At 43.4% G+C, this 25,233-nt stretch overlaps 1 protein-coding gene across 2 annotated transcripts in view; it reads right to left on the minus strand.

Annotated features, from left to right (window-relative positions):
• GNG12 (G protein subunit gamma 12) overlaps positions 1 to 25,233 on the minus strand; it is a 105,868-nt gene that overhangs the window by 39,466 nt on the left and 41,169 nt on the right. The window contains exon 1 of one of the 2 annotated variants that reach the window (XM_042997548.1): positions 12,827 to 12,931. The exons of the other annotated variant lie outside the window; for it this stretch is intronic. The gene's annotated coding sequence lies outside the window, so the exon portion shown is untranslated. Of the gene's footprint in view, positions 1 to 12,826; positions 12,932 to 25,233 lie in introns of those variants that run through there. 2 annotated transcript variants of the gene reach the window in all.

The following is a 25,233-nucleotide window of genomic DNA, read 5'->3' on the forward strand; positions in this document are numbered from 1 at the left end:
CTGCCCAAATACTTCTTACCACTGTTTGTTCCCACTTCAAGTCAGATATGAAGGTCATGCATCAATCATATAGCTTCTTATCTAACTTGGACCTCAGTTCATTTTTATAAATTATACACTGGGGAAAGGAGACAGAAAAATACTTCTTAAAGATTATTAGTGCTGAGAACTAAAAAGCATTTCTGATGATTTAAATTTTTTTGTTTGCTTTTTTTAAGAAGTTTTTGTTTTTGTTTTTGTTTTTTTTTTTTTTTTTTAGTTTATTTATTTTGAGAGAGAGAGAGAGGGAGAGGGAGAGAAAGCACATGAACAGGGGAGGGGCAGAGGGGGAGGGCAAGAAAGTCCCAAGAGAGAATCTATAGCACAGAGCCCGACGTGGGACTTGAACCTATGAACCATGAGATTATGGCCTAGGCTGAAATCATAAGTCAGACGCTTAACTTACTGAGCCACTCAGGCGCCCCTTGTTTGCTTTTTAAAGCTCTTCTGGTCTTTGAGAAGAATAAACAAGTCAGAATTCCTGGCTATTCTAAATGATTGCACACCTGGACTTCAAGGCCACCACCTTCTTGGGTTAAGGTCATTGACATGTGCAGCCAACATGAACTTTTCTTCCAAGCTGTTCCTTATTGCTTTACAAAAATGCATTGACTCTGGAAGAGAGCTCCCTGTATTCTAACAGAAGCCCCTCCTACTAAGATGTTACCTGTGTGGTTAACTGCCTGGCATCTGTTTCCTTTGTTTGCAAAGAGGGGAAAGATCTGAGCCCAAGCTTGAGGGCCAACAGCTGGTTCTCAGATTTTGGAAGAGCTGGGATCACACCCAACAGGAAGTGACCACGAAAGTTACAAATTGCTCTTTCATTCCAGCATTCTCAGAGTTTATCACAATTAAACTAGCTGCCTGACATTAGAACAAGTTTTTGAAAAAAATGTTATATTATCTAAGGACAAACTCTAAAATCAAGTAAGTCAGAATTCACAAACTGGCAGCTGGAGGTCTGGGGCTGGCCTGCAGACCTGTTTTATTTGGCCCACAGAGAATTAGTTTAAAAAAAAAAGAGGGGGCACCTGCGTGGCTCAGTCTGTTGAGCATCTGACTTCGGCTAGGGTCATGATCTCAAGGTTTGTGGGTTCGAGCCCTGATTCAGACTGTATGCTGACAGCTTGGAGCCTGGAGCCTGGAGCCTGCTTTGGATTCTGTGTCTCTCTCCCTCTCTGCCCCTCTCCACTTGCGCCCTGTCTGTCTGTCTGTCTCTCTCTCTCAAAAATTAACATTAACAACAACAAAAAAAAAAATTAAAAAAAAACCAGTGCCAACATTTTAAAATTGAGAGTTTTCACACAAAAATACAGACTTCTGGCATCTTTCCAGAGCACGTATTCCCATGTGGTTGCTGGGCTAAGGCTGAGGAGCAGACAGATGCTCCCGGGGGGAGGTGGGTCTCATTCACTGCTCCACTGTCCTTCAGCTGCTGAGTTTTCGCCCATGGGGTAAAAGATGTTCTGGGAAGTTATTTCAGTGTTTCAGTGACCCAAACTTCAAAGTCCTGAGATGATTTCAGTCCTTTCTCCTCCTCTTAGAGGTGGCATAAATGAGGGGTAACTGGCCAGAGACAGATTCTCCAACATCCTTTCAGTCACAAATGAATAAGGGCAGTCACAAAAAGAGACCCGTACACAACAATGTGTACTAACATCGAGAAACGTTTTATCCTCTTGCCCCCAGTCTCTGTTTATTTTCCCTATTCCCCAATTGTCCAATTTTTATTCATTTAATAAGCACGTGCTGGGTTTCCTCTGGCAAGAAGCCATTATACTATATATTCACAAAGAATTTAGGAATTCTGTGATTCCAAGGATTTGAAAAATTCAGCTGAGAAGAAGACACCCACACCGACCAAAGAGGAGCTGACAGCCCTAATTCTGTGCCAGGCACTGTGCTCAGAGCTTTTATACTCATGTTAGACCATAAGGATAATTATTATCTCAAGAGAGGAATATATTTTAGAGCCTTAAATGATAGAGTCCAAAGAAGCTGAAGAAAAAGAAAAATAGTGCAGAACAGTGTGTACAAAGCAACACACACTACCTAAAAAAAAAAAATTTTTTTTTTTTGGTTATAAACAAAGTCACTACTCTGTGAAAGAATGCTAGCAAATTATACCATGTGATTGGTCTTGATGTCAAAGAGTGCTATTTTCCACTCTTTGGAACATTCAATAATTTTTGGTGGTCAGAGACATACATTCTTTAATAATAATTATAGTTAATGCTTGATGTTTGTTAGAAAAAGATAATCACACTCTAGACCAATGGTTTTCTTGAGGATATTGCATAAGGAAAGGCTACCTCAGAAACTGAGTTAAGTTGAAATAGATTTAAAGAAAAACAGTAAACATATGCTGTTAGATGCTATACAGGTATGATAAATGCTCTTGGCACTGGTAGGCAAAATACTGATGTTTTTACTCATTAGAAGAGTGAAGTCACAAGCTGTCTACTTATTAATCAGAAGAACACAGGTCTCTGATCATGAAGGGCAAAATTCAGAGTACTGATGGATTCAGGAAGGAGAACATCTCTGGGTGGTGGTATCATGAAAGCCACCTTCCAGGGTCTGAAGTAGGGAAGGAGGAGGAGAAGCTAGGCGGAAAGAAAACAAAATGCCATGTGGTATTTTGGGAATCTGGATCTTGGATTCTCAGCATCAAGATTTAGTATGTACCGTACCCAGTATGTGATGCGGAGGCAAGGTTCTTCTTGCATAGGAAAGCCAGGTAAGCCAACATCATCAACACAGAGTTAAATAAAGCAAGATGCAACAAATTTTTGTGAACAAATAATGAAAACTCCTAATCTTGCGGCATGAATATTCCTGTACAGCACGTGATGGAGATTTTTTATTTGTGCTGGCACAGCCAGTGTGAACCCCAGATACGGCTGCTCGGACTGGGAAGGGAGGATGACAGGCCGGAATGGCTCTGGGCAGAAGCAGCACCCTTTGCAAGGTGAGGCCCCAGGGAAAGAAGGCGGTTGAGGTTACTCTTATTTGCCTATGTCTGAATTTGCTTCTTGACTGTCACCAAAACAAAACCCCAAAAGACAAAACAAACAAACAACCACCCCAAGAGCCCCTATTTAAATTTAAGACCTATTTTTAAGACTTCAGAAAATTCAATTAATTATAATTAGTTTATAATTATAATTTGTTAATTAGCAATATAATTAATAAAGGTGTCTGTAATGCTTTTGGAAGCAGGAGCTAAGTTATGAGGCAGGTCAGTCATCTAGCTTTCTTTGAAAGTATTGTTCTTTCAGAGACTTGGGGAACATAGATTGGATGCTAAATAATTTTCTAGAAATATATTGAGATGGAGAAAATGGTATTTACCTGTATGTAGAATACTGAAAATGGTCAGTACCTTAATAATGTAATAAGCCACTTCAGGTGTGTGTGAGAGAGAGAAGGGAGGAAGTTGGGGGGCGGGGTCCCCAAAGGATATTGCTTGAATGAGGAGAATACTATTAATGATTATCTCAACAGTACTTACTGTGCTCTTACTATGTACCAGGCACTGTGCTAAATGCTATATGAGGATTAACTTATTAAATCTTCATTCGAATCCTATGGGGGGGGGAAACTACTATCCTCCCCACTTGACATAGGGAGAAACTAAGGCACAAGGCAATTAAATAAATTGGAGCTAGCAAGTGCCACAGTGCTGGGATCTGACCTCAGGCAGACGAAATCAAACCTTTGCTCTTAAACGTGAGTTCCTTGGCTACATTCTGAGCAAGATGATTCCAGGTTAAGCAGCAGGGTTTTTGAACTAGTCAACTGCTACATGTGAATCTAGAGCCCAAGCCAAAATTCTCAGATGTCCCAGGAAAGGCAACAGCTACCTGTGGTATTTCTTCTTCACTAGGCCTCACATCGTACTCAGGCACCTCTCCAACTAATTTTCAGATAGGTAAAGAATGTTCATGAAAAGGGGTGCCTATTTGTAACCTGCAGACAGCGCACATATCTTACTTAGCCAGCTTTACAGAAACAGATGGAGACAAGGCTTGAGTCTAGAACCATGAATGTGTAACCACTACCTGCTGAGTGGCTGCTAGGACTGGGGTGTTTTTGTGAGGAGCTATGGAAATATCTTCCATCTTCACTACAACCCTATGAAGTATGCATTTGTCCCATTTTACAGATGGGAAGAATGATTTTGTGCCAAATCCCACACCTACTAAAGGGCAGATCTGGGATTTGAACTTAGGCCTCTCTGGTTCCAAACCTTCTATCCCTCCTAGCACATTGCCTAAGGGAAAATGTGATCCCTTTTAGCAACCTGGAGTAGTGGCTAAGTTCATAGACTGGAGCCAAGCTGTCTGGGCTTGACCAGCTCTGCCCCCTACTAATTGTATGACTGAGGGCAAGTTACTTATTATCTCTGTGCCTCTTTCCTCATCTGCAAAGATGAGGGTGGTAATTGTACCTGTCCTCTCAGGTTGTATTGAGGAGGGAATGAGTTAATGTTTGTAAAGTGTTTGGAATAGTGCTTGGCACATAGTAAATATTTCATAAATGTTGTGAAATAAAATACAAATCTCTCTAATGTGGGCACCTATACATAGCTGATAAACCAAGCAGGGGGCAATGGATATATTATCAACGGAAGATGTATTGAAATTCACTCTCGCTGTGGCCAAGTTGCAAGCCCACCATGTCCACTGGCTGTGGGACCCAGCAGGCTTTTGATCTGAATTGCTGAACTGAAAGAATACATTTAGAATAGGGATCTAGGCTTTAGTCCCAGATCTGACAATTAGCTGTGCAATTGGGAAAAGGCACTGTATTCTCCTGGGCCCCAAATCCACCTGCGTTAAAAGCTGCTGGGACCATTGTGACCAGGATGGACAGCACAGGGAAAGAATGAGGACAGAAACCGGGCCAAGTGCCCTGTTCTGGTTCTTCCACGTGGGGATTTTGTAACTTTGGAACCCATGGCTTCATTTCTTTGAATTTTAATTTTCTCTCCTTGAACATGAAGAAAATGGCACCTGTCCCCCTTTATCTCACAGGATTAGGGAAGAAGAACGAAAGCAAATTTGAGAGCCCCTCTGCAAAGACTGTTCTACAAGAGCATCTCCTATTTCTGGGTAGCAGGTGGACACTTAATAAATATTTGTGGAAATGATTTGATCACTTACTATGGTCTGGAATAAGCCCCTTATTACTTGTCTCTGTTCCCTTAGAATCTAAGGTTTCTGAAGGCAGGATATCTCTATCTATGACCCTGCACTTAGTGAAAAGCAAGCACTTAAATGTTTATTGATTGAATTTGTGGGATGCAGAAATATGTAAATCAATGAGTAAATGACTTTAAGGAAAAAAAAACTGACCTAAAGATTTTAATTAAAGCTCTAAGTATAGATTAAACAGAAGAGAAGATACGAAGGTATAAAGCTCTCCTGTATCACCTAACTCCTCTGAATTCTTTTCTTTGGGGAATTGGTTTGGTCAAGGAAAGGCAGCAGAGTTAAGATGCTATAAAGTGGTTAAATTAACATACTCAGCAGGTACGCTGACTTTCTAAAGCTGAATACCAACTGGGATAATTAAAGGCCAGAGCCTTCTCCTTTTTTAAAAATTGACTCCCCTATAAACTACCTGCTGACAAAGGCATAATTAAGTTGACTCCTGTAAGAATACATAAGGAAACTTTTCTCTTCCATTCTTAATTAAAAAAAAAAAAAAAAAGTTTCCATTTCCCCCCAAGCTCATTGAGCACTTTGTCAAATGCACTATAACTAAAAGGAAAGTTACAAAACACTTTTTGTTGTTTGCTTTCTTCTTTTTTTAAAGTAAGCCTGCAACATCCTTTCTTCCCAGTAACCAATTCGTCAGAGGTTTGGAACTGGCTTGTGCTGGGGAAGGCGTCAGGAGGGAGGCAGCTCCCCAGGGGAGGAGGTGTTCAAACCAGCTCTTCAGCGAGGGACGGAGAAACGCCCGGGAGCCTCTTCCATGACTGTCCCTCTGTGTGGCCGAAAATAAAATCTGTGATTTTTTTTTCTTTTTAACACTGTTCTAAAAATAGGGGTTTGGCTTAAATCCACCGGTTGGTGTTCTGATTTTTAAATTATGTGCAAAAAAAAAAAAAAAAGAAAAAGTTATGCTTAACCTAGTGAGTAGCGGCAAGGAATTCAGAGAGATTGCAATTTTTTTTTTCTTTTGATTTCAAGGTTCTAAGACATTTATTCTTTTAGAATCTGGGGAAGGTGAAAGGTGATAATAGACGTGGTAGGCTTAAACTCCAATTTGAAAGCAAAAGGCTGCTAAACATCCCTAAAGCAAGTAATATATTAAGTTTTTTGATGAGGGTGAGTGCTGGGTGATGGGGGGGGGAGGACTATAATTCATTCAAAATGAAGAAAAATTGATGAGATTCAACTTTTGTATCTTTCCTGATGTCATTTCTGGAACCAACCTTCATGTACACAAAACTGGAAATAATTTATAACGTGCAGCTTTAAAAGCACAAAAAATTTTTCTGAGTGTTGGGTGGTCAAAGATTTGATCTTTGGGATAAGACTTTTAGGGTCGCCTGGGTGGCTCAATCGGTTAAGCGTCCGACTTCAGCTCAGGTCATGATCCCACAGTTCGTGGGTTCGAGCCCCGTGTCAGGCTCTGTGCTGACAGCTCGGAGCCTGGAGCCTACTTCAGATCCTGTGTCTCCCTCTCTCTCTGCCCCTCCCCTGTTCACACTCTGTCTCTGTCTCCGGAATAAATAAACATTAAAAAAAAAAGAAAGAAAGAAAAGACTTTTAAAGTCTCCCTCATTAGATGCCAGTCATAATGTATTTCAAGAAATATGTGCGATTATTGCATCTTAATTAATGAAGATTAATTTCACATGAAATCGTCTTAAAAGGCTTTCCTCTGACGGCAGTGAGGTGAACAGGGAGGGCTGTAAGAACAAAGTATGAATGGTATCCCGCTTTTGGAAAGACTGAAGTACCTTCAACAATTGATTTCACTTGTGAATTTCGGCAGCACAGTGTTCAGCTAATCTCTAGAGTATAAGGATTTGGAATTTTATGTGTGTGGGTAGCATCATGTGTGAACCATGAAAGCCACTGTCTCTTCTCCCCCTCTCCCCGGAACAAACACCCACAAACCGATGGGGATGCTCTGAAGGTTAAACTGGCTAGTTCAATTGTCCAGGAATGTACGCTATGCAAACAATGTCAGCTCCCTGTGCCAAGGCAGAGATACCAGGGGACTTGAGGCCACTGGCCAGGAGGAGAAGGATGGTGGGGCATAGTTCTATTCACTGGGGCAGAATGGGAACCCGCAGAGAGCGGCTGCAATGTTTCACTCTCCTAATCTGCAAAAGACAAATAGTTACAGAACTTGCTATATTAAAACCCGAGACTGTTAGTCTGTAGAAGGGAGGGGAGGGTGGAAGGGAGGGGAGGGTGGGCAGGGATGAAGAGCTTTCCTTTTAGGGGAAAAAAAAAAGCGGGGGGGGGGGGGGAGAGAATATGCAAAGTGGACTACAATTCACTTTCAAAAAGATTCTTCTGCTTGCAAAATGGTTCTTTTGAAGAGGGTAAGTCCTGGGTATTTAAGAGTTTGGTTAAAGATCAATAAAGAAATCCCTGGCTTTTCAGATGCTGGTGGCAGAGAAGCTAGTGTTAGGGGGCAGGATGCCAAATCAAAGATCAATGTGATAGGAAGGTCAGAGAAGCCGAACAAGGATACCACTGGTTTCTGGGAAGAGTCAGTTTACTTTGCAAAAAAAAAAAAAAAAAAACCCTTCCTTTATGCATTTTTTTTTTCTTCACAGGGAACTTTGGGATGTGGGATCCTGCAAGGGGGCAGGAGGCAGAATGACTGTGGGGGAGGGAGCAGCAGAAAGAGAGGGTGGAGGAAGGCTTGTCTGCAGCATCTCTCCTTGGGGTGGCGAGTGTTTTATTTGCACCCTCTTAGAGTTCTGAAATAATTAACATGTGCTGCCATTCTTGTTTTTCCAGTGGTGATTTCATCCAGTCCTTGCAGAAACTCAGAATTAAATGTCACGGTTTTGTCTTCGGGAAAGCAAAACTCTCCTCCAGACAAGAGGGTTCTGCATACCTTTGGTGAGCGCGCGTGAGATCTGAAACGTTTGCAGAGTGCTAATCATTAACACACTGCTTTTGAAGGCAGGACTGCCCCTTTCTTTGCTGACTATCTCGTTTCCTTCTGTTGGGTCCTGCCCTGTCCCAGTTTACTTTCTGTTTCTCCCACTCATTTCCATGCATTCTTCCGCAATGCACGCGAAGTCCTGAATAGCCTCTCCTTCTGTGCCGGCCATGTCAACACTTCCCTCACTAACCCTCCTTTTTCAAAATAAATTCATCTCTGACTTATTTTTCCAACGCCTCTCCCTCTTCTCATTCCCCTGGGAGTGTCTGGGGGTGGGTGTGCAAGGGGAAGCTCTCCTCCTTCCCAAGTAACACAAGAGACTAAAGTAAAAGAACTGTAAGCAATTGTAAATAACACTGTGTCTGAGAGGAAGCAAAGTCTGGTAATGAATTGTGGAGGTAGCCAGATCTGAGTTTGCATACTGGCTTTGTAATTTACTAGCAGGGAGGCTCTGGATAGGTTACTTAACCTTCCTAAGCCTGGCTTGCCTCATCGGCAAAATGGAGATAACAATGTAAAAACTCCTCCAGGGCTCTAAGGACAATTAAATGGGATGAAGCATATGAAGTGCTTCCAGTTCCTGGAACATAGTAAACACTCAACAAATTGTGCTTCGTTATCATTGCTACTATTATTATTATAATGTAAACACTTTGGAGAGGAATGGCATCCACCCCCCCACCCCCTTCCCCTGCTGCCTAAGGAGGAACAAGGACTCCCTGCTTCTAAACACTCAAGAATAGATCCGTAAGTACGGCTTGGATGCAATTATTTGCTGATCCGCAGCCCCTGGGAAGCACTTCTCAGAGGTTATGTGCAGAACAGAGCAAAGGGCCTATTTTAGGCGTTTCCAATCAGAGCACAGTGGTTGATCTGGACGGTGTACCTGGCAGCCGAAGCCGCAGCCACAGCCCCCTCTCCACAGGCGAGAGTCATTCCCAGGAGGATGCAGCACAGCCCCAGGCTCAGGAATTTACAGCCAACTTGCCCCCCCCACCATGTCCCTTGTCACTTTTGGTGACCCCAGTCTTGAGAAAAATGAAAAGCAGTAGCTTCTCCTTACAAATAAGGCAAGGACCCTGCCTGCTGTTACTGAGTCACTGGTTAAGCCTTGTTCCATTTGTAGACTCTCCCAGAAAATGACACAAAACACACAAAGTCAGGTTCCAAATCTCAGAAAGGCTGATTCACCAGGGCGTGCTTCAGAACTGGAACTTTGGGGATGGGAAGTATACATCACAGCCTAGCCCACCAAGAGCCTACCTTCCAAAAGAAAAAAGAAGAAAAAAAAAAAAAAAACCAGGAAAAAAGAGATGAAAAAAATAGAAAGAAAGAAAAGAATAGGAAAGAAAAGAAAATTAAAAAAAAAAAAAAAAAGGAAAGAAAAAGTCCGAACCTTTCCTAATAAGGTAATGCCACATGCCATTTGTGGTTTTGAATTGCTCAGGACTCTGGGATCATATGACATTCACTGCAGCCACTGCTTCAAGCTTGTGTGAGAGGCTCTCCAGGAAGAGGAGAAAGACTCTTCGATGTGCCTCTGGGGATTACAAATTAATGGGGAACACACTTTGCCGGTGGAAACCCCACATTGTCCTGATTAGCCACACTGCCTTGCACCCCTCCTCTCTGCTGCCCCCTGGAGGACTCCTGTTTTGCAGGCTCGGGCCCCAAAGCTCTTCGGTTGCTTTGCACGCAGGCTTTCTCTCCGACTGGGTACAAGCTTCTTGAGGGCAGAAATGCTCCTTTATTTCTTTTGTCTCACCCTGCTATGCTTATCACACACAGCATAATCCACCCAGCAGTTATTCAATAAATCCCTGATGACTAAATAGTGCTGAGAATTTTACAGATCAGTAGGTGATCACTTTATACCCTTAACCCCCGACTTATAAATCAGCAGGATTTCAAAAGCTGGTTTCAAAGAAGGCTCTTAGGAAGCATATTTTCCCACAGAAACAGTGTTCTAACTGGGGGTTGTGTTGCCAGGCCCACTCATTTCTCAGAATATCCTGTCCATATTTATATACCCTCTTTTTGAGCCAGACTCCTATCAGATTGGCAGATCACATGCAGAATAAACTTCAGTTCTTTCTATTTACTTTAATGATTCACTTTAGTGAATTCACTTTAGTTACAGCATCAGTGACTTGCACAGGTATTTCCCTCGTTGGGTGTATTTTCCTATTTTATGACACTTCATGTAAGTAATAATCTGTATATCAGATACTTTAAAAATAACATTAACAAAGAGTTATTTTCGTTCACCATTTAAAAAAAGATAACACTTTTGTCTTTCCTTTTGTATCAAAATATTTTTTCAACAGTTTTTAACTATAACAATTATTTGGGCCACTCAGGATTTTTCCAACTATTACACACACACACACACACACACACACACACACCTGTATATCCATTCATACTTACCTCTTTTCAAAAAAGATTTATAGTAAAGATCACAGCCTCCATGACTGGCCATTCATATTTTTGTTACTACACCTATATATATTCATATTCATAGATATACTAACACATAAATATATATATTTATTACAATAAATATATATATCATATATGTTTGTTGGCCACTAAATTAATAAGTGACATTAGCTTTTAAAGTAAAAGCTATAGGGGCGCCTGGGTGGCTCAGTCGGTTAAGCGTCCGACTTAGGCTCAGGTCATGATCTCACGGTTCGTGGATTTGAGCCCTGCGTTGGGCTCTGTGCAGACAGCTCAGAGCCTGGAGTTTGCTTGGGATTCTGTATCCCCCCCCCCTGCCCCCTTCCCCCACTCCCTCTCAAAAATAAACAAACATTTAAAAAAATTTAAAGTAAAAGCTACATTTTACTTTACGTAAGGCAGAATCTTTAAGACACTTTCTTGCTGGGGCATAAGGAGAATGTTTAACGGTCTGCCTTTGGGAATAATACTATATGCATAGAAAAAAGTTTTCTGTGCTTCAGGGAAGGACAAACACCATGGTGAAGTCTGTGGCTGAGGTGGCCAATCTCCTTCAAGCCTGCGGTGTGGTGGCTCTAAGGGAGCCACTGTTATTAACTGTTAACTGCCAGGGTGGGGCCTTCCAGCAAGTCTGGGTTGCTGTGTTTGTGACCATGAGTAGAAAAGGTCACATGTACCCAAATGCTTGCTGTTGTACGGCTCCCTGTAAGAGCCTCTGGACACAGGTAACCTAAACAGCCTTATCTTGGCCCTCGTTCCCATTCAAAAGTAGCCCGAAAAGATAAACCTAAATGATTTTCCAACATGAAAAGCAAGAGATCTCTTGTATCTCTAAGACTGACAAAAAGGATTAACCTGTGGACAACTCTCTAAGTGGGAGACCAGAACAATAGTGAACAGGAAGATCTTCCAAATTTAACATGCTAAACTCATGTACTGAACATGCCTCACTACGTCTTTGAGTTCTTGGCTGCCTTTCTAACCCAAACCAGCATTTAGCACAGCAAAACAGAGATGTCAGGTTAATGATTGTGAAGCATGACAAGAGCTAGCGCATTCGTATCACAGCTGTCTTTCAGCAAGAGTTATTGCCAAAATACAAGCAACGGCCATTTCTTCTCCACCTCCCCTCAAGGTGCCTGGTAGTAACTCAGTGTGGCTCATCCTTCACTGACTGATTGGGCTGACCCTTTAATCGGAAGCCCTGAAGAACGGCATAGTCTTGCCAGCAGCTCCTTTCTCGTATCAGCTCTTACAGAAAATCTAACATAAGTTCCTCTACTCTCCCACCATTGGGAGGAATACAGTTCAATCAACATGGCAATCAATTACCCTATATTCACCTCTCCTTGGTGTTTCAGGATTCTACTTCTGATCAGTGACAAGAAGACAGCTGTCTAGCTGGAGCCAATATAAGGGACTGGGCTGAATGTACTTTAGATTCCAATAGACAAGTCTGAAGTATGATTACTTCCAAAAATTTCACATATGGACAGGGCGTTGTTGTTTGTCTCTGGAAAATGTGAAGTGCACAAGAGTGGGGTTCATAGGTTTTATGTAGTCAGATCTCAGTTATTTGAGCTCTTATTCTAATTTAAGGACGGCAGATGTGTGGCACGTATTCTGTCTCATCCCCCTCCGTGCCCATGGCAGACATCACTAATAGATCACAGTGCTCTTTCTTATTGGGGCCAGATGTGAGTTAATTAATACCTCTTTTCAACACCTGGCTCCCATCGACCCTAGGTGGCGCATATGCTGAAAACAGTTAGCTACTCCTGCTCTGATGTCAAACACTTTATGTAAGTTTATGCAACTGACAGTTGACTAAAGGATCTACTTTTCTGCAACATTCTCTTTATTCTTAGCTGATCCCTTCACTAATCTAGCTGCAAATAGTATTAGCTATCATCCATTGCATGTTTACTATGTGCCAGATGCTGTTAGTCAGTGCTGACTTATGTCCCTGTGTCCTTACACAAGTTCCAAAGCAGAGAAGGGTAGCTTAATCTGATCTGTATTACAGCTTCTAGCAACTTTCCCTAGTGACTCCCAGGCAGAATTAGTGGCCTTCTTTCGGCGCCCTCCAGTGCCACCACTGCATTGACCTCATCGCACTACAATGGCAAGTTCATGCAATTGTCTTCTCTACTCAATGAAGACCCCACATCTCACTCACCTTTGAATGCCCAATACCTGGAACACAGCTGAGTACACAGTGGGTGTTCAGTATATATGTTGCAAGAATTTTTTTTTTTTTTAAAGCTCCTGTTTTCAAATACTCTCAGCGCTTCAACTCAGGCCGGTTTTACAGTGAATGGAGGATCCAGCACCAGTGCTGGTCATTTACATCACAAAGCAAGGTGTGCTGGTCAGGTAAGCCAGAGATAAAGGAGGCCCAGGGCAGCCCTCAGTGGACTTGCAGGAGTTTTCTCTGGCACCCCCCCCCCCCCACCCCTCCTCCGTTCCTGAGCACTGAAAGTGCTGTGCTCACTCATAGCTCTCTTTCTGCCTTCATGCTTCATTGCCTGCATTTATTTATTTGTTTATTTGCTTGCGTGCCTTTCTCTGCCTGCCACACTGGATTGTGTTCTCCCCAGTTCTGTGATCCCAGCACTTAGTCCAGTGTCTGGGCAGTGGTGCATAAAGGCTCCTTGAAGGATCTGTAGTAAAAAGAGCACTGGCCTGAGTCAGGAGCACAGGGAGCGGCTTCCAGAACTGCCCTGACGGCCCTGGGCGGTTTCATTCCGTGGCTGTTTCTGTACTTGTTAGTAGGAGAATGCCCGCCCCCGACAGGTGGTGCGTCTTGAGCGTGACCACGTATTTAAATGCTCTGCTAAGTTATCACTTCTCCTTTTTGTGAGGTTGTTGGGTATGGAGCTGGTGTTGTCGCTCTAGAATACCACCATACCCCTTTCAGCCACCCTGGGCCCCCTCGACCCCGCTTCCTGCAGCCCACTTGGCTGTGACATGTGAGAACCTGCCATCTCCTTCTTGTTATGACCTTTCCAGCATAGTTCATAGAATTTCCTTGCCTCCGTTTCTCCTCATCACCTCCCTGCACAGCCTCTTAGGAGGATCAAGTATAACCTCCCAGCGGGGCCCACAGGCCCTGAGAGTTCTGACTCGTGATTACCTCTCCAGCTTGTTTCTTACCCCACCCGCCTCCCACACACCAAGCTCCAGTCATACCTGAACTCAACATTCCCATCCCCACCACAAACCGCCCACTGTTAATGGTCTCCGACTCAGGGAGTCGCCCCACTATCCAGGCAGCTGCTTAAGCCAGACGCTCTGCAGTCACCCTGGGCCCCCCTCTCTCCCACTGCGCCTCTTCTTATAATCTCCTAGTCCTGCTCTTTCTGCATATGCGGACCTTCTCAAATTCATGTACTTTATAGCCCCACTGCCACAAAGCTAGCTGGGACTACAAGCAGCTTGCCACTGATCTCTGAAACATTGTGACAGCTTCCTAGTTGGTCTACCTGCCATCCGAACTCTGCCACTCCATTCTTCACAGCTAGAGTAAACTTCCTGAAAGAAAGATCATATTGTGTCCTTCCCCTTTGTAGACTTCTTCCACAGCTTAAATGTCAGTTCCTCCAGGAAGCCTTCCTGATGTGCTCCCACAGCACCTGTACTTCTTCCATTAAAACAGTTAAGTGTGCTTGTAGGTCTTCTCCACTGGAAGCAACCTCTATGAGGGCCCACCTTGCTCTCCTCCTGAACAGTGTGACATTTTTTATGATTTCCTATGTACCCGGCACTCTAACCTGCCACTCGATAGCCATTTCCCCCCTCCACTCTGCTGACAGAACAAGTGTGCCCTTTCCTCACGTGACTAGGGTAAATGCAGATTGGTCTACACCACATAAATGACCTCATCCCATTTGTTAGGGATGAGTTTTGGGGTGGGCATATGTCCCAGTTCTGCCAATGACACATGAGGAGAAGTCAGCTGGGGTCGGGACACGGGTTTCTAAAGGTCTCTTCATTCTTAAGGAGAGATGCATAAAAAAGTTCTCTGTCTGCCTTGGCATTGACAGGAGAGAAGGAGCTGCCTGCAGCCTTTCTGTATCCATCAGGAGAGCTAGCTAATGCTTTGAGGATGACATAATAGATGAAATGAACTTGGTGTTGATGAACTACTAAATTGGTCACCTGTGGAAAGCCTGCATCTGAACTTCTTTTTAGATGAGTTGGGTTTTCTACTTGTAGTCAAAATGGATATAGCTACTTAGGGAATTTTTTCCACTTTATACTGTCTTAATAGTACTTAGGTAAAAATCTTATTTTTCTGTTCCATTATGGGCTTTCTGAGGGTGGGGTTTATGTTTGATCTATCGTTGTATCCCCCAAAGGCAGTGTGGCTCATTCCATTTCTGTGCTGAACTAAAAGCCCACAGTGTCTTCTGGATTTGTACTGTGAGATCCCAGTACTCTTTTTTTTTTTTTTTTTAATGTTTATTTTATTTATTTTGAGAGAGAGATAGAAAGCAAGCAGGGGAGGGGCAGAGAGAGGGAGAAAGAGAATTCCAAGCAGGCTCCACGCTGTCAGCACAGAGTCAGATGCAGGTCTCAAATTCACGACTGGGAGATGATGGCCTCAGCCAAAGTCAAGAGGCACTTAACCAACTGAGCCACCCAGGTGCCCCATCTCAGTACCTTTAAAATAGGTCTTGCCTTCTTCAAGGGCTTAATTTTTTTGTTTTTTGTGTGTACTTTTTAAACACTCAACATAGGAAGAACCATCAGCAAAATATAAAAGCTTTACGGTCAACTCTGGGAGGCTAACCCTACCTTATCCATCCTTCTATACCTCGTAGTACCGAGCACATGCTTTGTGCAAAGTGGGTCCTCAAAATGTTTGCCAAATGAATAATTGAATTTGCCTGCGATGAGTCAAGGGCACTTAAGACTTTTACAGTGTCCCAGGGTCATGATGATGAACAGTAATTACCGACAAACCATGCTAAATATATCCTGGGCTTGGGATATCACTAGTGGTAAAATTCTGTTTGTAGGAAAGCCTTGACACCACCAAGATGCTAAGGCTTTCAGCTAGAACCACAAGCAGAGCTAGGCCTCGTAGAGTGAGCCAAAGACGAAGGTTCGATCGGCAGGAGTGGCTGGTGAATGTGCACTGAAGGCCCATCTTGTTTGTGCCAGGCCCTTGGGCTACCGCCAGCTAAGACAGCACCGTCGTCCTCAAGGGGCTTAGCATCTGGGAGCAGAGGGAGGGAGACAGACAACTTCACAACAGTGTGGAAACTGTGACGAGAGGTCCAGCAGAGGCTGCAACAGCGATGCCTGATGCACGCCTGCTGAGGTGGGAAGACCTCCCTGAGGAACTGTGGGCTGCACCTGATTGCAGACGGAAGTTAGTTCCTCAGAGGGACAAAGGAAGAAAGAAAAAGGAATGGCCCTGTCAGGGTTATAGTTTATAAAAAGCGCACTGCATTATGGGGTGGGAGAGACAAGGCAAGAGTCGGGGATACCAGCCGGGAGGCTGCCGTGGTGAGACACTGCCGGGTAACACGGGCTTCTCAGGCTAGACACAGACTGAAGACAAATGCTGTCGGGCCCGGGTCCCCAGGAGCTTGTGGTGCTGTGGCTGCTGCTCAAAGGATGACAGCTCTGGACATCAGCCTCCCACCTCCTGGGTTGAGGATGGGGAAGGGGTCTGCTTTGGACGTGGCATGGTACAGTGCAGCGATTAAAAATTTCTCTTTGGTTATACAATACTTTGTTAGAATGAAAATATGAAAACCTGTTACTTTAGAAGAAGTAGGGGCGTCTGGGTGGCTCAGTCAGTCAAGCGTCCGACTCTTGATTTTGGCTCAGGTCATGATCTCATGGTTCGTGGGATGGAGCCCTGCACTGGGTTCTGTGCTGACAGCGTGGAGCCGGCTTGGGATTCTCTCTCTCTCCCTTTCTCTCTGCCCCTCCCCTGCTCACATTCTCTCTCTCCTTCTCAAAATAAATAAACATTAAAAAAAAAAAAAAAAGGCACAGTAGTAGCTCTGAACCCGGGGTGTATTTGTGTGTGTGTGTCACACATACGCATGTGTGATATGAAGTACTTGCTCCTCGTTCACGCCTATTCTATAGTTAGGCAAGAGATAGTACTGGTCCCAACAATACTGCTGATCCCTCTGTGCAGGCTCTAGTCTCTTTGACTCTTTTTTTCTCACAAGGTCCACAAAGGATCTGGACCTTGAAATCTTTACAGCCAACAACTACTTTGAATTTCCAACCTTTTGCAGCAGAAGGGTTCGGTAAAACACCTTGCTAACCTACTGCAGGGGTGGTCTGTGCTTTGACGTTTCTGATTGTATGGAGTACAATGTCTCACTCAGTTCCCCTGGCTGAGGTTTAGGAGAGCCTCAGCCCACATGGCCAAGCACGACCTGGCTATCCGGGCCTCAGGCCATGGGCATTATCCTCCATACTATAGTATGGCTTTTCTAAGCATGCCATTATGAAGAAGAAAGCAGGAAGTCCTGTTCTAGATGGGACAAGGAAAAACATCCACGTGAGGTGCTCTGAGTTAGTTTCATCCAACTTCGGCTCAGGTCATGATCTCATGGTTTGTGGGTTTGAACCCTGCGTTGGGCTCTGTGCTGACAGCTCAGATCCTGGAGCCTACTTCAGATTCTATGTCTCCCTCTCTCTCTCTCTGATCCTCCCCTGCTTCTGCATGCTCTCTCTCTTTCTCGCTCGCTCTCTCTCAAAAATAAACAAACATTAATTAAAAAAAAATCCACGAGTCCAAAAGCTCCTTTGGCCTATCCCTTACACATCTTCCTATCTCTCAAGTGTCTACTAGCTGTGTTAATGACAAGGCAAACACCAACCTGCTTCCAACTGCATCCTGGGAAGGTGAACACAGAAGGTGATAAGAAAAAGGGCCAAAGGCGCAACGACAGATGGAAGCCTCCGTCCCTGTGCTCTCTCCATCTCACGCCTTTCTGTCTACCTGGGGACCTCCCTCTATTGGCTATCATCCCCACCCTCAACAGCTCCAAACTCTCCATCTGTCTCCTTTAATATGCATAATTTTGGTCACCATGGGGGAAAAATATCTCATTTTTAGATGGAAAAATATTCAGAAGGAAAAACACTGCTTTCCTTGGAAAGGCTGACCCCCGAGTCTCTAGTTCACACAGGCCCCCAGAGATGCTGACAAAGTTCGAAGGAAGATTCGAGATGACTCAGTTCACTTCGAGAGAAAAAGTGGTGGGGCTCCTGCATGGCTCAGTCGGTTAAGTATTTAACTCTCGGTTTTGGCTCGGGTCAGGATCTCATGGTTTTGTGAGTTTGAGCCCCACGTCCCTGTGGTGACAGTGCAGGGCCTGTTTGGGATTCTCTCTCTCCCTTTCTCTCAAAGTAAATAAACTTAAAAAAATAAAATAAGAGAAAAAGTGGCAACGAAACAAGTCTCAGTGCTCAGAACCACAGGTCTGAGAAGGAGGTTTCAGCCTAACATCATCTGGGTTTCCTACTGCAGTGGAAACCTCCCACACATAAGGCACACATAAAACACCAATCGATCAAACCGCTGGGACTGAATTATTATATCTGGACAATGATTACTGTGGCCCAGGTCCTGTTTCCCTTCCTCAGAGCTCACTGGCATCGTGACAACCAAAAATGTTGTCTGGTAGCCGTGGCCAGCTTACTAACCAGGGAAGCAGGTCCTCTGCCGTTCATGTCCCCTGGGATCGGCCTGGTGTCAGGCCTGGGGAGTGCCCTATGCCCTGACTGCAGCATGGAGGGCTGGCTCGACACCCTGGCAACCCTCTGGTCATGGCTTTAATGGGCTAAAGAGACGCTGCTGGACACCACTCTACCAGAAGAAACCCAAGGAACGTCTACCAGACGAACGTGAAGAAAATAAAGTCAGCTGAGAAGCTCCCTGTAGAAAAGTTTCCTGAAAACATTCGCCATGGGAATAGCCTTCTCCTGACTGTTCCAATGGAAGAATAATGATCTTATTACCGACAAAAAGTTCAGTGCAAAGTCCAGCTCAGGGAGTGTTACGAAAGCCGGCAGAAGTGTGGTTTTGCGTAAAAGGAGTATCAAGAACTGAGTCCTTTCCTCAGAGAAACTTCTCTGTGTTGGCTAATTATAGTCTGAGAGCTATTCAACTCAGTAAACACTGATCAAGTGCCTACTGCATACATGCAAAGGGCTGTAGGAGGCAGCATAGTATAGTAGTTAAAAAAAGAACTTTGCAATCATGTGGGCCAGGGTTTGTGTCCTGACTGCTCCACCCACTCCCTGTGTGACCTCAACAAAGCTACATAACCTCTCTGTGCCTGGGAGTCCTCATCTGTAAACAGGGTTATTGTGGGAGGGATACTTATAGATCTTAGACTAATGCCTGACTTTTAGTAAGTACACAGTACTCATTAGCTATTATTATTATTCTAATCTTTCTGCACTTCAATTTCCTCATCTAGAGAATAGACATAAGAGGTAAACCTACCTCACGGGGTTGTTGTGAAGATTAAAGAGAATGATGCATGTACAGCATTTAGTATAATAACTTACACATAGTGAGTGTGCGATAAATACTAGTCACTGTTGTTCCTAAAAGATTCTCCCTGAAGTATGTTAAAAATAAGACACCCACATATAAATGATGGTCCATGCAACAAAGAAATCCCTTCTTTGAACAATGTCATTTTGTGACAATGCTCCCATCACCCCCCTCCACCCAAGTTCTAGTTACTTTCCAGACACCCTGCTGTGTGCTAATTAGGCTCCATGCTGACTCTTCCAGGAGTTCTGATATTCCTCCAGATATTCTAGGCTTCCTTTTAACTTGATATTGACATGCCATCCATCCTGCCATTTAAGGGACTACTTAAAAGTGTGGTTTTGTAAAACAGGGAGCAAACCCACAAAGGCTTCTGAAGCCTGTCTACTTGGCTTGGAGGGAACAGAAAAGTGGAGTTTTATGGTATCAAATACCAGAAGCAGCTCTCATAGCCGCTAACGTCGTGAGGCTCTTCCTCAACCCTGGCGAGGTGCAGAGCATGTTATATGCATGACACCACTGAGACAAGGGCCCTAGCAAGTTCCAGGGAACTGGAGGTCCTAGCTGGTGTGAACAGAGCTATGGGCTTTGACCCATACCTGGCTCCAAAGTCCATGCTTACAAATCCTGGAACAACTGCCTCCAACTCATCCAAGGGCAACGGTTTCCAATTACAAGATCACTCCCACTAATATTCTTAGGGCAACCAGTTCACCAGTTAAATGCTTTTTTTTTTTTTTTTCCCCTCCTTTCTGCTACTTGGCCAATCGTGACACCTAGTGGCCAGTTGAGAGTATGTCTCCTTAAAAGGCTGGTGGGTGGGGCACACAGAGCTTCAGGACTAGAGGGATCTGATGGACACATCCAAAGTGAGGAAACAGAGGCTCAGAGAAATGAAGCAAGTTGCCTAGAATCAAAGAGAGAAGGAAGCCAACGTGGAACAGCATGGAAAGCCTAGACCTTAGAGTTAGTACCTGGGTTCTGATTCAGATTTCATCTAATTTCTACCTTCAGCAAAATACTGTCTTCAATCATTTATAAACAAGATGGAGCACCTAACCAAGTGCTGGTCACTGTGCCAGATGATGGGGACATGATGATAAGCAACAAATCTCTTGTCTTTCCAGCCAAACAGGAGAGGAAGACACTTGCACAGGATTCAACAGTAACACCACCAGTTAATACGAATTATGGACTTACTCTGCTGCCAGATACTGTGCCAAAGCCTGAGGTACTTAACTCATGTAATCCTTGCAATGGTCACAGGATGGTGGTGCAACTGTTATTCTTGTTTTAAAAAATGAGTGGGAGAACATTCACGCTAAGAGCAATAAACTTAGGCCTCTTCTACCTTTCTAAGTTTCTGAAAATGAGGTTGTTAGACTAGATGCTAGGCGATTTGTAAGGCCTCTTTCCAGCTCAGATCCTCCTAGGACTGACACATCTTTGAAATGAAAATAATACCTGGGGCACCTGGGTGGTTCAGTCGGTTGAGCATCCAGCTCTTGATTTCGGCTCAGGTCATGATCTCATGGTTTGTGGGTTCGAGCCCTGTGTCGGGCTCTGTGCTGACAGTGCAGAGGCTGCTTGGGATTCTCTCTCCCCCTCTCTCTCTCTCTGCCCTTCCCTGGCTCACTCTCTCTCTCTCTCTCTCAAAATAAATAAATAAACTTAAAAAAATCAAAAATAATACCTGAGTAAAAAAAAAAAAAAAAAATCATGCTCTCAAATGATTACAAAAAGAAAAAAGAAGGTCCCAAGATCAATGGAGAAGCTTTCAACATAACACAGTTATGGGATTCTTAACAACTGCTTTGCCTGTTTGATCTGGTTACATGGTAGATTAAAAATACTTATATATTGGTGTCCTCAGGCTCTCATGACTGGAATGAATGATGGGCCCAGGTAAATGGTGGTTCAAAGATGAATTACTGTCCAATGAAGTAGGGAACACACTTCTCAACATTACTTTGGCGTAACTCTGGGACTTCAGAAACAGCTATGGAGCCTGTAAGGCCAAGTGCCAGGTAGACCTGACCCCTTGATTTAGGATTCCAAATGAATAAGGCATGTTTCAGGAGTGCCACTGAGGACAGAGTGAGAGATCAGCAAACTCTCCAAAATGGTACCACCATCAAGCGTTGCTTGCTCCTCCCTGGGTGGGGGTGGGGGTGGGGGCAGCATTTGGTTTCCAGAGTGGGGGAAATCAGGCAAACTCCTGCAGTGATTCTGCAAGTGGAGGCATCAAGTTCATGGGCTATGGAAAGCACCTCTGGCTCCCTGCAGCAGGACCACTTCCTCCAGCACCTGGGATAGCAGCCCCTGAAGGACAGGACCCGTGCCCCCCAGGTCTCGTGAACACCTCGCCTCCCTGGCCGGGGGTTTCTCCAATGATACTGAATGGGCCACAGAGAGAACATGTGCTAGAGATGCTGGAACTTTCAGCTTGGAATGCTCTGCTACCTTTCTCTGAATGGCAACATCTCACTTAACTTTCTAGGTCTAGAGATCAACGCCTGCCTGGCCCGACCACCACAGCTGCCCCAAGCCAAATCTGCCTCTCGTGGGAACTGCTACCCTCCCGAAGTTCCCAGCACAAGATTGTAATCACAGATTTGTCTGGCTGTGGACTGTGAACATCTTTAGAAGACAGGCTGGGAGGCCCATCTATCTTTATGTACTTAGTACCTAGCATTGTGTCTGGATTGCAAAGGGGCTGACTTCCAAAGAACTGGAAAGTAAAGCAAGGAATTCAGAGTTGGGAAGAGGTTTATGAGGTACCATCATGTTTGAACTCCTGCTCAACACAAAATTTCCCTCAAAACATCATTACAGAAAAACAGAAGTTTTAGAAAGTGTGTGTGTATGCATGTATGCTTCCAGATCTCCCTTGACGTACTATGGGGTTATGTCCCAATAAACCATCAAAAGTTGAAAATACCGTAAGTTGAAAATGCATTTAATATACTCACCCACCACTGGACCACTTTCTCACACGATACACAAAAATAAACTCAAAACCAACTAAAGACCCAAATGTGAGACCGGAAACCATAAAACTCCTAAAAGAAAACATGGGCAGTGATCTCTTGGCCATTGGCCTTTGCAACATATTTATGAATATGTCTCCTGAGGCAAGGGAAACACAAGCAAAAATAAATTATTGGGACTACACCAAAATAAAAAGACTTTGCACAGTGAAGGAAACCATTAACAAGACGAAAAGGCCACTTACTGAATGGAAGAAGATATTTGCAAATGATTTATCTGATAAGGGATTAATATCTAAAATACATGAACTTTCACAATTCAACAGAAAAAAAAAAAAAAAACCCAAATAACCTAATTAAAAATGGGCATAGGACTTGAATCAGCATTTTTCTGTTTCAATATAGATGGCCAAAAGATACATGAAAAGATGTTCAACATCACTAATCATTAGGGAAATACAAATCAAAACCACAATGAGATATTACCTTATACCTGTCAGAGCTGTCAGCACAGAGCCCTACGTGGGGCTCAAACTCACAGACTGGGAGATCATGACCTGAGCTGATGTCGGACGCTTAACCGACTGAGCCACCCAGGAGCCCCACAGTCTATATACTTTAAATGGGTGCAGTTTATTTTAGGTAAATTATACGTCGATAAAGACGACTCTTAAAAAAAGAAAAGTATACCAACCTACCTTATACATGCTCAGAACACTCAATTAGCCTGCAGTTGGGCAAAATCATCTCACACAAAGCCTATTTTATAATAAAGTGTTGAATAGCTCATGTAATTTATTGAATACTGTACTAAAAGTGAAAAGCAGAATGGTTGTCAGTGCATTTGCTGTTCACCCTCGTGATCATGTCCTTGTCTGGGAGCTGAGTGCGGCTGGTAGTCAGTGCCCAGCACCATGAGACAGTGCCTTAGCTCACGGTGCCAGCCTGGAAAAACAGCAAAATGCAAAGTACAGTTTCTATTGAATGTGTATTGGTTTTCCACCATTGTAAAGTCGAAAAGTTGTAAGTTGGAGACCGTCTACGCATGTGTGACACCCTTCTAGTATAGTGGGTACATGGTGGCAAAGACACTAAGGGCGAAGCTCACTCAGTTCTTTGAGAGTTAGCTACCATCTTCTTCTACAAGATTTTTTCCTCCTGATCTTTCAAGAAATACCTGCTACTTAGAGAAAAATGTACAGCATTTATTAATGTGGATAATAGAGAACCGAAGTTAACACGTTGCTCTATTTCCTTCTACTATTTTCTCCGTGAGTTTTTTTTTAAGGAGCTGAAATCACATTCTATCATACAATTTTAGTTTGCTCCTTTTCAGCAAAGGCATTTTCCTATGTGATCACAAAGTCTTCATAAGCATCATGTTTTAAAACGTTTATTTTGGCATAATTTCAGACTTAGAGAAAAGTTATAGGAATGGCAAAAATAATTCTCTTTCACCCAGATTTGGGTTACTCAAATGGGAACATTTTACTGTATTTACTTTAATCCCTGCATTCTCTTTTCCAACAGAAAGCATGAGAGAGAAAGAGAGGTAGCCATGATGTTACTTGGCCCTTAAATACTTCAGTATGTATTTTCTACAGATAAAGAGCTCTCTTACATAACCCATTAGTCAAATCCGGAAACTAACATTGATATTGATATTACCCAATCTACAACTGTATTCAGATTTCAGCAGTTGTCCCCATAATGTCCTTTACGGCAAAAGAACACTCAAAATTCCACACTGCAGTTCAACTGTCGTATCTTAGTTTCCTTTCATCAGAGATGGTTCCAGTCTGTCTTTGTATTTCATGATACTGATTCTTTTGCGTAAAGACCAGCTATTTTATGAAACACCCTTCAGTTTAGGTTTATCAGCTCTTTCTTCCTGACTAGATTAAAATTATGCACTTTTGGACCACAGAAGTGAGTATGCATGATTTTTAATGATTTTGGCAGGATTCCATTTTATGTAAACATTCCCTCATCATGGAATTTGGGCTATTGTATAATTTTGCTGTAATTCCAAAATGAAGCTCCTTTTCTTTCTTCCTATCAACTACCTACCGGTTTGTCTCCATTAATTTCTACATTAATGATTAACTCAAAGTTAAAAGAATGATTTCAGGTTATTTCAAGAATATTTTAAGTGTTAATATATTTATTGCTTTTTTCTATAAAGCTCCTGTCAGTGTGCAGACCCACAACCGATAAAAGTATCTACTCCACCTCAGGCTAACTGGCCTTCCACACTGGCATGTTGTAAGATATAGGTTGATTTGGAAAGACAAAAAATATTGCAATGCTGTATTAGTAGACTTCATCTTTAAGGGATGGTTTACAAAGGGTGTTTGTTGTTCCTCTGATGACACTGAATACATTCATTTTCTCGTGTGTTCCTTCCTTCATTCAGCTAATATTCCGAGTTGTCAGTTGTGTGCCAGTGTCCTTCTAGGTGATAACATCAAGCTCCAATGTAAAGAGATAAACATGATAATACAGATTGCACTAAGGGCCATGAAATACTCCACTAATAAGTAACTGGAGGGGGTGCTCTGGGTGGGGACAGGAAAGAGCCTGGTACTTTGAGACAGACAGAACTGGTGTAGCCACAGCTGGGGAGCATAAGGGGAATGGGTCAGGCCTCAGTGTCCCTTGTTTCATCTCAAAGTGCTTACTACAGAATTGCATCAAAAGGTCTGTAAAACATTGTCCTTTACGAAAAACACAAAGCCATATTCTGCCCTATCCCAAACACCCATCTCTCAGTGGCAAACCTTGCCCTTCTCCTTCCTGTCTGTCCTAGTCAGCAGAGTCTGAACGTCAGCATGTTGCAGTTTGCGAATAATGAAAGCTTGAAAATTCTGAAATGAGAGGAAACTTGCAAACCATCCTGATGTGGCTCAGCCTTGCAATTATCTGAACATCAAGGAATCATTAATGAATCAGGCTGTCTCAACATTAGATTAATGGTCACTTTCAACAATGAAAAGGGGGCAGATGACTGAGAAAGGTTTGTGTCTTCTCCTCCAAATAACAGGGGTGGTG

Source organism: Panthera tigris, chromosome C1 (genome assembly GCF_018350195.1).
Source record: "Panthera tigris isolate Pti1 chromosome C1, P.tigris_Pti1_mat1.1, whole genome shotgun sequence".
Lineage (NCBI taxonomy): Eukaryota > Metazoa > Chordata > Mammalia > Carnivora > Felidae > Panthera > Panthera tigris.